Source organism: Lygodium microphyllum, chromosome 1 (genome assembly GCF_053477565.2).
Source record: "Lygodium microphyllum isolate KBCC chromosome 1, Lygodium_microphyllum_v1.1.10, whole genome shotgun sequence".
Lineage (NCBI taxonomy): Eukaryota > Viridiplantae > Streptophyta > Polypodiopsida > Schizaeales > Lygodiaceae > Lygodium > Lygodium microphyllum.
Window position 1 is genome coordinate 178,042,593 of NC_141135.1, and position 12,666 is coordinate 178,055,258.

Sequence of the window (12,666 nt, forward strand, 5' to 3'; positions counted from 1 at the left end):
TCACAAGTCTAATATTTATGTGGAAAAAACTTGCATGACTATTGATTAATAGGTGTGGACACCCATAATGTTCTCCTAATAATAGTAACTCGATGGCTTCTTTGTGATCAAAGGCAGAAAGATCTTCTACATATGCTTCCTATGGGCCTTGGAGTGTAGATTTTAACCCAAGTTGATCTCAATATGAGAAAAAGAAGGTGGATAGAAATACTATAAGAGTTTAATTATGTTATTTCTATTAACTCTTCTCTTGTATCCCACCAAATCCTCTTCCTTTCATGGCATGTCTTTCTAAGTATTCTATAAAGGCGTAAGCGTCCTAGTAATGGCTTGGTGTACAAGCTCTAGGGTAGGGTTTCGAATATTAACATGGTTCTTAGGCTTTGTATATCTCAATGATACTATTGAGGGATACTTTTCAGCTCAAGGTATTTGCAACAACATTATGCTTACCACGGCAAAAATTGATCTCAAACACTTCGTTTCTTCTTCTGTGCGTATGCGGGTGCTCTCAACGTTTCTGCGCATTCGCTCTCTCCCCGGTTCAGAGAGTCATTGCTAAACCCTATTGCCACACAGCAGACGAAGGCCAGCAAGGATCAGGAGGTTCCTTTGCATGCACGGATGCCATCCCATGGGTCACCGTGCCCTGCCTCTCCAACTGGGTCATTATCCCACCACTCCTCACGAGGAGTTGGCTCACAACTGCCCCCAAAGATCATTCTCTTCCTCCCTCAATAAGTCCCTCCAGCCACGCTCAGGTAAGACCCCTCCATCTGCCAAGAAGAAGGACGCAGCAGTAGAAAAGCATGTGAGAAGCTCCAGCACCAAGAGGAAACGTGACAAGGACGCTGACGAGAAGGAAAATGACAGATAAGCTGGCCATGGTGATGGAGCTTCGCAACCGAAGGAAGGGTAAGAAGAAGAAGGAGAGGAGGAGGAGGAAGCGAGTGGGAGTGAGAAAGTAGAAGATGATTCCAGGCAAGACACAGGAGTCGAGGGACTCGCAGAAGGCTTCTATGAAGTTGAAGCTGTGAAAAAAGATGCGAGTATGCAATGTGCGTCATCTTCCTGGCTTTTCTCACCACTTTCATGCCATGTATGCTAACTATCATATTAAAGCAATGAGATTCCTCAATTCTTTTTCTCTTCCTGAACCTGCACATGAGCTTCAAAGGTGAAATTTGTTGACTGGTTATGCTCCTAAGTTAAATGAATCCTTCTTGCACATCTGTTTGGCTTACCAGTTGACATCTTATGTATTAAATTCGCAAGTCAGGTTGTTCAAACGTTTGAGGCTATGTCGTAGCCTGCAAACCAGCCATTGTCATGTTTCCTGATATCATAAATGGTTATGATGAATTGTGTTTCTTAGTCCTCTACAGCACATTGTCGATTTCAAAAGGAACAATTCTAATCTTTCTTTTTATGATGATTGCAGGGTCAAGTGCTGCACTTGATACACTTGTGTTGTGGCCTAACTTAGAGTATCTGACATGTATTACATTATAGACGAGGGTGAGCTGAGTCGGACAATACTTGGGAGCCATTCGAGAATGTCAATGCTTGTGCTGATGTCATAGAGGAATTTGACAAGAGGTATGTTGAGATCTTTAGTTTTCTTTACTCTGCAGATATGTTATTCAATATGCAAATGTCATTTTGATTTCTTGCTTATCCTGTTTGTAGCTATGTGCCTAAGTTAGGTAGGAAATTACGAGGTAAAAAGAAATCTAGAACTTATTAACTTTCTCCAAAGAGGAAGCAGACACTGCTAGAAAATGTGGATGGGGGAAGTGCTGCCAACACAGGAGAGGACACAATGGACACTGATTAGGACAATGGAAAGTGTGCAGCTGAAACTGCAGAACCAATCAAGGAGAGTCCCAAGAATTCAATATCATTGAAAGGTGGAGTTTTTGGTATGGGGAGAAAGGATGTTGACAGGTCAACAACAGTCAGCAATCCTGGAAATGGTAGTGCCCTTGCAACTGAGACAACAGAAGAGATGGTGATAAATCCTATGGTTAACCAACTAGGATCTAATTCAAGTAGGTTGGTGCTGAAAATAGACATGCCCCAGCCAAAGTTGTCGCAAGAACAATTAGGTTCTATCTCACCTCATGAACTGGAGGAGGAGACAAGCATAGCAAAGTTACAGAAAAAAGCAGGGCCAATGGACATCATGAAGCTAGGGAGGAGATTATGCAAAGTGATATAAGTGCTACCACGCATCAATTGATCAGCTTGACATCAAAGTCTTCTCTGCCAAATGAAGGAACATTGAATAAGGATGATGCTTAGCTGGACAAAAAATTCAGCAGTGGGGAACTTAATAAGAGTGTTGCCAATGACAAATGTACTGGAGAAAAAAAGAGGAAACAAGGTTTTGTGAGACATGTTCGATAAAGTTTGGATTCTCAAGAACAGGATGCAAAGACAATTGCCGATGAGGAGAGGTCACAGGAAATTGTGGAGCAGGGCAACAATTTGAAGGGAGTTTTGTTGACCACACAAGGTGGGCACATGGAAGATAAGCATTCATAGCTGCAGATTTCTGAAACAAAGTCGCCTTCTGCCACAGCAAACTAGTGTTCCCAACCAGGCACGCCCAGTAATCCTCCTCTCACAAATATTATCAAGGCAATGAATTACAACAACTCATCTGTGGAAGGAAAGCAAGATGTGATTGTTCTTTTTAAGGCATCAAGGTATAATATAACATATGCTTGTTCTTTATATGTTGTTTTCTTGCAAGAAGTATATATAAATTTTTACAGACCAAGGAGCTTGGGAGGTTGTTAAGAATTGTGGTGAGTTCATGAAGAAATAATGCTAGTTTTTGTAAGAAAACCCATGTTATAATGTTTTTATTTCAATATTGGAGCATGAAACAAATGTTTTGGGAAATTGAATCCAAAACGAATGGTATTTGGAAAAATTTGGGTGGGTTCTAAGGGGCTATAATAGGTTGTATTTTGATGACAATTGGAAACATTAGTAAGGGAAGTGGAGCTTGTAGTGGGCTTTAAAATAAACAGCTCAAAAAAGTTTATTGTGTACCAATCAAGCACACCTAGTAATTCAAAAGGTCTAATCATAACAAAGGACAAATGAAAAACTTAAAAGTCAAAAGTTATCGTGTATGTGAAATAAATATTGTTAGTTGGTTTGGGCTTGAGGCTAATGTTGCCTCCACAAGCCATCGATGGGGTGCAGACTTGATCCTGATAGGGTGCCTAGTGCAGAAGAGACGGTTAGGATTGTGGGTGTCATCAATAATATGCCAAACATTATTCATGCATTGGTAGATGGGATGAAGGCAGTGCATAGTGTATATCTAGTCCTATAAAATGAAGTAAGAAATGAAAACACTAGCTAATCACCATTTAGTAACATGTGTATATAGGAAAAAGGATGCAACTCAATGACTTACAAAAAATTTCTCTAAACCATGATTGTGTCAAAACTGGTGTCATGTGTGTCAACAGCTTAGCCATGTATTCTAGGGAAACCATGGTAATTTAGTCTCTTATAATTTATTCTATTGTTGGCTTACTTCACTTTGTTGTATATTATAACTCTCTGTGGATATTGCAGCATTGGGAGGTCTTAGGGTTCTTTATTTACATGAAGATATGGTGTTATTTATTTGCATGAAGTCATGCATCTCACTTAGGTGGATTGTAGCTCACACTTTTTGCTTTATGTTGGCAACCAATTTCATTTAAGGTAGCAACAAATCTAAAAAAGTATTGTTGGCACAAATTCGTTTTAGGTTGTTCAAAGGTAAGGGATTCTTGAAACAGCTTTAAGTACACACAAGCATTTTGAAGCAAAACACATAGGGATTGGAGTGGGACTTAATGCTAATAAAGTAGGTGGTATGGTGTGTGTGGCAAGAGAGGCATGTTAATTGGCATGTACTGTGAATTCGGTGTATGTATGTCATGAGACAGTCCTTTCTTGTTACGACATGTGCATGTATGTGTATACACATTCACGTGTGATAGGAGAGGTTGTTTGATTGGCATGCACCATGAATTCGAGATATGCATGTCATGAGAACTGATAAGGCAATCCTCTCCTATCACTTACTATGCAAAGGTGTTTACTCTTCACACGCATGTGTTTGGCAAGGGGTCGTTGATTGGCATGTATGTGTCATGAGATGGTCTCTTGCCATGCATTATTTGTATCTTTGAGTCTTTTGTGTGTATGCATTTTGTATTGTGAGATACGTGGATTGGCATGTATCATGTATTCGACGTATACATGTCATGATATTTGTCTCGTGATGGCGGGTGTGTGTGTGTGTGTAGGGTTGAAAGGTGCTTGTCAAGTAAGCACTCAATCATGAAGTTGGTAAGTGTGTGTCTTTTGACAAGTATGCCACAATTGACTTGCCATTGTGTCATGAACTCGGGATAGATGTGTCATGAAAATGATGAAGTTCCTAGTATTGATGGATGGCAAGCCTACGATAATTAAGTTGCTCTTTATGTAATCAACCTGAATGGTGAAGCTTTTGTATAGACAATCCAAGCGAATGTCCACAGGAAAGTTGAGCTTTAATCAATGTGTATTGATTTGATTTACCTTGCTTTAGTTGTACTATTTTATTTGCAATAGCATGGTCATTGGTTGAATTATCTTTCATTCAATGTTTTTGCTACGTTATTATTAAGAAAACTTTACCATCTTGAGTTGAAAAATAATACTTTAAACCTTTTATTACTTTATTATTTTCATGAAAAATATTAACCAATTGATTATAGGATATCTTTGGTTTAGAGATCAAATCGCCACACTTTCGAAAGTCTAAAATACAAGTTTTGCCACATATTCTATAACATGAAAGTATACATTGGCTCTTAAAATCATATATGGTGCAAAGGCACATCTAATGAACCCATTGAAGGATCAACAAAGGTAAACAAAGGAAATATTATAGCATGTAGAGTATCCCCAACCTATATACGTTATTGAGGATCTCAATGTGGAGGATGAGAAACAATTGATTAACTTGTTGAAAGAGTATCGAGACATTTTTGCTTGGAAATAATATCACCTTAAGGATATACATTTGTAAGTTCTCGCCCACACAATCCCTCCTAATGATGGTATCAAGCCTATCAAGCAGAAACCCTATCATACAAATGATTGATATGCCCATCATGTGAGGGAAAAAATTGACAAGTCATAGAAGGTAGGATTCATTTATAAAATTGAGCATACTGCTTGGGTGTTATAGTTCATCTTGCTACTCAAGACGTTAAATGCTACAACCAAGAGAGATCACTATTTTTTGCCATACATTGATCATATGATCGAATGGGTAGCAAGAAAGTCCACCTAGAGGATAGCCTAAAATTTGCCTTTGTCATCAAATTGGGGTGTTTGATTATATCGTCATGCCATTTGGGCTAACTATTGCTCCAATAACCTTCCACATTATCATATGCATGATCTTTAAGGAATGTTGTGAAAGTAGATTGAGGTTTTTTTCAATGACCTTTGTGTCCATTCCAATTGGGAGGAACACCTTGACAAGCTCTAGCTAGTCTTTGAGACATGCATGCAGTATAATCTATCCTTGAGTCCTCTCAAGTGTTAGTTTTGGGTCAAGCATGGCATAATCTTGGGCCATTTCATGTCAAGAATGGAATCATAAGTGACATTACTAAAATTAAGGTCATTATGAATCTCTCTCTATCCACTGACCCAAAGTGGATGCAATGCTTCCTCGACCATACCAAGTATTATTTTTGCTTTGTGCTAAACCACACTACTATTTCATGATCAATCTACAAGCTACTAATTATCTAGGCCTAGATAGAGAGAAATTTCAATCTTCTTATGAAGCATTGAAAAAGGATCTTATGATAGCTCCTATATTAAGAGCCCCAGATTGGATAATATGGTTTCATGTACATATCGATGCCTCCAAAATTGCAATTGGGGTGGTGCTCTACTAGTTTGGTGCAAGCATGATATGGATTTCCTAGTGAGCTTCTCTAATTGATAGCTCATTATGCAAAAAGACTATTCTACCACTAAGTGAGAAGGCTTAACAATAGTTTATGTTGTGAAAAGGTTTCGACATTATTTCCTCACTATGCCTTTTACATTCTTTGTTAAGCGTCAAGCATTATTATACCTTGTCAATAAGCCATGTACCACATGATGCATTGCTAGATCACTCTTGATTCTAATATTGGAATTTTATTTTTCCATGTTATTGTGTACAAGGAAAAATAACGCTTCATTGTCAATCACTTCTCATGATTGACTACTGGTGAAAAGCCACAAGAGTTAACTATAATTTCCTTGATGCTCATATGTTCCACTTTAATTAGGAAGCTCAACACTTTAAGGCCAATCTCACACTTCATTAGACTAAGGACATTATTCATATCCTTGAGGAAGGTCTACTAAAACACCCAATCAAGAAAGATTGACAAACACACCTCTTGATCAAGACTCAACCTTATCAATTCATTGTTGTTCAATTGTATTGTGCATAGGGCAAGAGGGTCTCCTTCAATTGCATGTTTGTGAGCATAAAATTAAAGATGTCTTACAAGAGGCATATGGTGGTATCGCTAGAGGACACTTTGACCCAAATACTATAGCAAGGAAAGTGCTTCAATCCCAATTGTGGTGGTCTCTTTAAGGATAGGGCTAGGTTTTTCAAGCACTATGATGAATGCCAAAGAACAAAGTTTACCATCCAAAAGGATAAGATGGAACTGACATTGATAATTGTGTGGGCCAACCTTTTGAAAAGTGGAGCATAGAATTCGCGAGACCCATTAGCCTAGTTGCACAACACTCGGTGGCTAGATATATTATCATAGCCATGGATTATATGATTAAATGGGCTTAGGCTAGGGCAACCCATAAAAGTGATGCATGAACCACTACATAGCTTCTCTAGGAGCAAGTCATCTCACATTTCAAGTATCCCATCAAAGTCATTATTGACCAAGCAACACACTTTCTTAATGAAGTGATTGAGTATTTTCTATCGATGTTCTTGGACACCCACATAAAGTCTAGTCTTTACTATCCTTAAGAAAATGGCCAAATAGAAGCCACAAACAAAGTTTTCATCAATATCTTGACCAAAATTGTCTTAGCATCATTTTAGATTCGGATTGGCTAAATAAAGGAATGTGCAAAGCTTGTAAATTTTTAATCAAATAGAATTTTTTATAACACTTTTATGCCATTATTTTCATGAGAGTTAGGCTCTGTCCTATGAAATTTTCATTTACAACTAGCATCTTGATCACAACTCATGTTCAATTTCAATTTTTCATCAAGATTAATGTTTGATTGCATGGAAAAAGAGCCATGAATAACTAGAAGGACCACAAAGGGGGCAAGGTACCCAAGGGGGATAGAAAACCCTAACCCTAATTTTCATGTATTAAAAGTACGGGAAATAGAACAAGCTATTCATGTGTGTGCAAATTTTGTGTACTTGTTTTCTTGCTTTTCATCGTGAAAGAGGGAGAGTTTGAGATGATTGAGAGAAAATGAGTGAGTAAGGATGAGGGACCATGTGGATGAAACCTTCTTTTTTTTCTTGAGCACTCTCTCATATCTATACTCATGTTTTTTCCTTGCATGCTAAGTCCACAGAGGGTTGAGAACAAAAGGAGTGTATTCATCAATTGCATAGCTTTATCTTTGCAAGAGCATCCTTCATGCTTGAAGAAAGGCCATGCTCACTACAAGTGAATCTTGGAATATTCAAGATGTGTCCAAGAAGTTAGGTGGGAGATAATCATCGTTATTTGTGGTTGAACCTCTTGAACAAATAAAAGGGTGTCCAATGTCCCATCATGGAGCTCATGTAACCTAACAATCTATGGAATGAAAAAAATGCTAAGGCTATTCAACCAACAAGCATCATCACCATACACATTTCATCAAGATATCTAGAGAAAGAACAAAGTAATAAAGGTAAGCCTGATCTAGGGTGTCTTGAATGTGGCTTCACACAATTATACACCGATTTCCTTAGATGAAAATCCTCAACTAGTTCAATGATGATTGTGCCTTTAGTGCCACTTGGAGTATTCAATGTGAAAACTCCACATGATTATGTGACCCCAATACCACCAAATATGCTTACTAGAGTTGAAGTGCAAAAAGCTAGAATTTCAATAATAGACCTTGTAACTTTGATGCATCATTGATAGGAAAAAATAACTTAAAGAAGAGAAAAATGAAATCTCACACTAAGAAACAATAGTGCCACAACTTTGACTATGGGAAAACAAATGCCTAATGCAAAAGAGAAATAATTTATAGCAAAACAAAGAAAAAGGCAAGTTCTAGAATTGCAAATTATGCCAATTGAAAATAATAGTTTAAAATAGTAGAAAAAGTCAAAATATGGGTAAGAGAAGCATAGACACATGTAATATCTCCCCCCCTGTACCTTCCCCATAAGAACCCCCCCTTAAAATTTTTTAAATTTAACACAATTTTTTTTACTCTCTCCCCTTGCCGATTGCATGGCGGGGAGAGAGAGAGAGAGAGGGAGTAATGAAAAAGAAAGGGGGGCATGCAGCCCCCCAGGTGGAGGATGGCGGCCGTTAACGGTCGTCTCTCCCCGCTCATATACCACCCCTCCCCACTATAAAGGGGAGAGCCCCCCCCCCCCGATCATAAAACACCGCCCACACACACACACACACACACACACACACACACACACACACACACACACATATATATATATATAGAGAGAGAGAGAGAGAGAGAGGGAAGCTTTTGGAGGTTTCTTCTTTCCCCCTCCTTAAAGAGAGGTCACACACCCCTTTATTATTTCTCAAAATACACTCCCCTACATTATCTTTTCTCCACTCAAGGAGAGGCGGCGAGAATTTTGCATAGGAGAGTGCGAGAATTCTATCTCTTGTACACACATCTTCGAGTATGGCCCCGAAGCATAGATCCACAAGGATGGCCGGAAACCCTGCAAGTGTGGATGGTGGTTCGAATCAAGATGGCACCACAACTGCGAATGGTTTATCAGACGTAAATACCATTGGAATCAAGACATCACTCCAAACCTAGGTTGCTCTATTATTAAATCTTAGATTATAATTATCATGGTGAAAATCATATTCACGTGCATCACATTGATTGCGCGATTGATGGATAATTGCCTTGGTATGAATTTAGTTGTGATGTTTGTAACAAACAAGAAAAATTCCATTGTAAGATGACATCATAATAGGTGAAATTGATTAGGTAATTGCATCGTAAATTACCCAAAAAAAATTCCCGCATGAATTCTTGCATAAAGTGCATTGCTCCTTGCACAAGTTCTTGCAAAATACATTTCAGAGGACATTGAAAGAAATAAAGTGCATCTCCATGTCGCAAGATGGATTCTAAGATAATTGTAATAAACTGCAAAAAAGATTAAAGCGCAGCTAGACTCATACAATAATCACATAAAGTTATAAAGATGAGATCATTCAAGAAGGTTATAGATCGTGTAAATAATTACATAGAGGATAATGTTAAGATTGCAAGCATAGAAAATACCTTTGCATGGGTGGCATAAAATATCATATGGATTATATCAAAATTGTAAGCATTGAAAAGAAAGCATGGCATTACATTGCATGCATTAAAGTTGTTGGGAAAATTCAACATTGTTTGTAATTTACCAAATGGGATTGAGATCCATGAGACCCATGTCAAAGTCCTTGGCGACTTCAAGAGAGATAGGTAAAGGTTTAGTGCATGTGAGCATTATTAAGAGGGCTTAACAAGATTATACTTAAGATGGAGTAGAAACTGTTCTAAACAGAACCATCTTGACCAACCATGGTCAAGGGGATAGACAATCTTGATCAATTAAGATCAAAGATAAAGGTACATAGGTACTTCAAGGGATCTAGGAGACAACCAGCAAGTTGACCAACCGAGGACGATGCGGTTGTCCATGATCTATCTTACAAGGAGACCTAAGGTAAGGATAATTAGGGTCGATAGGGTACAAATCCTAACCCGAAGAAAAAGGGGAAACAAGCAACCTAGCTTGCCAAGCCCCTGGAATCTTGCCAAGTTGTGAACAACCCAAGACCGAATGCTGGGAGCATTCGGGAAGAAGGAATCACACCTTAGCAGTTGGTCATACGAATGACCACATAAATGAACGTGATTGTACAGTTATGTACATTGTTTGAACTTCTTTGCTCAAGGAACTAATTCAAGGCAAAACACTTAATGCTTCAGGTTAAAAGCCTGGAGGGAATGGCAGGTTTAGTTACCTCAGACTGCCTGCCTGGCCCTATCCAAGGGGGTTGTTGGCCACGTTGGGTACATGGACCGAACCCGCCGCGAGAGATCTCTCCGTGGGTGCTGTTGGAGCGGGAGGACGCTTGGGTGCCAATGGAGGCTCTAGCTATAAATTCCTTGCCTCCAGATCTTGCACAAGAGGCCGACGTGACTCGAGATGGGATCTCGAGGCCCGTGTACTAGTTTATGGGTGAAACTTGGAGTAGCAATCCTGTTGATTGCTAGGATAGCTTTCATGCATGATACTTAATGTATTCCAGGACTATGATAAATAAAGATCAGATATTTGAAAAAGAAACTTGCTTGACATTGTTTTTGTGTCAGTGCCTAAGTTACGTGAGGAACCTGTGTTCAAATTGATTAATTAAGGAAGCTGCTTTTGCATGTCAAATATAATGTGGTAGGTAATTAGATAACTGAGCAAATTGAGGAAAGTGCGATGGACGTGACTTGGTGTAATATTCTCAGGCAATAAAAGTTAGTTGGTTAGTTCAAAAGTTAGTTAGTCAATTAATAAGTTAGTAAGGTTACTGACTAAAGAAAAAAGTTAATTAACATTAATAACTAACTATAAATAAATAAATAAAACTGAGTCACAACTCGATATTTCTTATGAATTAACAAGGACCATAGCCACCCTTCATGGAAGTTATAACGTGAACAAGAGATATGAGCTATATTAATCACTAATGTTAATGTGTGTAATAAGGATAGTCTAAGAATATTAGACTTTTGGACAAGAGTAGAATATTTTAGATATTTTAGAGATTATCTTAAATTTTTTTTAAAAAATATATGGAGATTTCTAGAGCTAGATGTCATTTAAAAGAAAAAAACAAGTGATGTGTTAGTTAGTTTGAAGATTTTATAAAAAGAAAAATAAAGAAAAGTGACTGGCAAAATCGCGCGCGCCGTGATCGCAGTCTACAGGCAGCAGTAGACAACACTTCGAACAAAGAAAATAAGGAGTGAACTGAGAGCTTTCTAACAAGTGTCTTGGGATTTTACCTCCCTGTAGGAGCCAATGGAACCATCAGATTTATGATCTAAGCATCAGATCACTGATCTTTCCAAGATTCCCCTCCACAAAGAGCTCCTCCTCTCAGCCACAACCCTTCTTCTCCAATTCACTATAAATAAGAGACATGGGGGGCACTTAGGGAGACATAAGGTATACCCTGAGAGGATGCGAGAGAGAAGAAGAGAGAAAGAAGAATACTCCTTCAAGAGGCTGCGAGAAGAAGCTAGAGAGAGAGAGAGAGAGAGAGAGAGAGAGAGAGAGAGAGAGGAAGAGGGTTAGCTCAAATCCCTTGTCTCGATCTTTAACTAAGCCATATTCTCTTACGCTCTCTCATCTCAAATCTATTCCACCTTCCCTATCTCTCGAACCACTCATGGACGATGGCTGCAAAGCGACGAAGTGGAAAAACCATGGAGACCAACGCAACCGGTCAAGCAATGGTTATTGGAAATGATACGGGAGTGCCCGAGGTTGCGAGAGTTGCCACTACCAATGGAACATCGGATGTGGCTAATGCGAGCGCGAGTAAAGACGAAGTTCCTAATGTCGTCATGCTACCAAACTAGGTTATTCATTACTAGATTATTATTTTCCTATGTAAGATAATTACATAAGATATTAGCTTCCATATTCTTCACTTACACAAATTGATAACTCATCTAGAAAATATATTAGTACAAGCATTAAACAATTAATCACTATGATTTGTAGCTAGAATAATTGAGATTCTAAGTCATAGAATCAGGATAGAATGAATTGCCAAAGGTTATTGTACATATGTCTTTATGCGCATTCGATATAGCTATGGTCAAATGCGACAAGGTTAAGAGTTGATTAGTGATGGTTATAGAAACTGATTGTCTATTTAGGAATCCTATAGGTAATCTCGTTGAGTTATTGACACAATATATTTCCTTAAGGGATTTTGCTTATGTTGGATAAGTGAACCCAAATGGAAAATTCATGCCTTGCTTAACATGTTATAAGAGGTGTACTCAACACTTCTTTATGGGGAGGAGATTCCTCATTAGAATGTAAGGTTACCTTAGGATAAGGTCTACCTTGGCTATGTGAAGCTGTGAATTACATGTTGGGATGATTGTCATTGCATCATTTGATACACATTTGAAAGGACTATTTGTGTTTGCTAGAATCTAGATTTTTTGATTGAAATTATTGTCAAACAGAATAAAAGGAAGGATCGCGCTAGGCTACCCCCAAGCTAGCGGCAAGACCCTACTCCAAGGGGGTCATGATTATCACTACGAGAGGCTTGGACCGGATCTGTAGGCGAAAGGTCTGTCAGTAAGGAT

At 38.5% G+C, this 12,666-nt stretch overlaps 1 long non-coding RNA gene across 1 annotated transcript; it reads left to right on the forward strand.

The window, feature by feature from the left end:
• Positions 1–401: 401 nt before the first annotated feature.
• On the forward strand, positions 402–2,835 carry LOC148042018 (uncharacterized). The gene is made up of 3 exons (XR_015692572.1): positions 402–1,058; positions 1,442–1,599; positions 1,690–2,835. It is a non-coding gene; the product is annotated as an uncharacterized LOC148042018 (long non-coding RNA).
• The last annotated feature ends 9,831 nt before the right edge of the window (positions 2,836–12,666 follow it).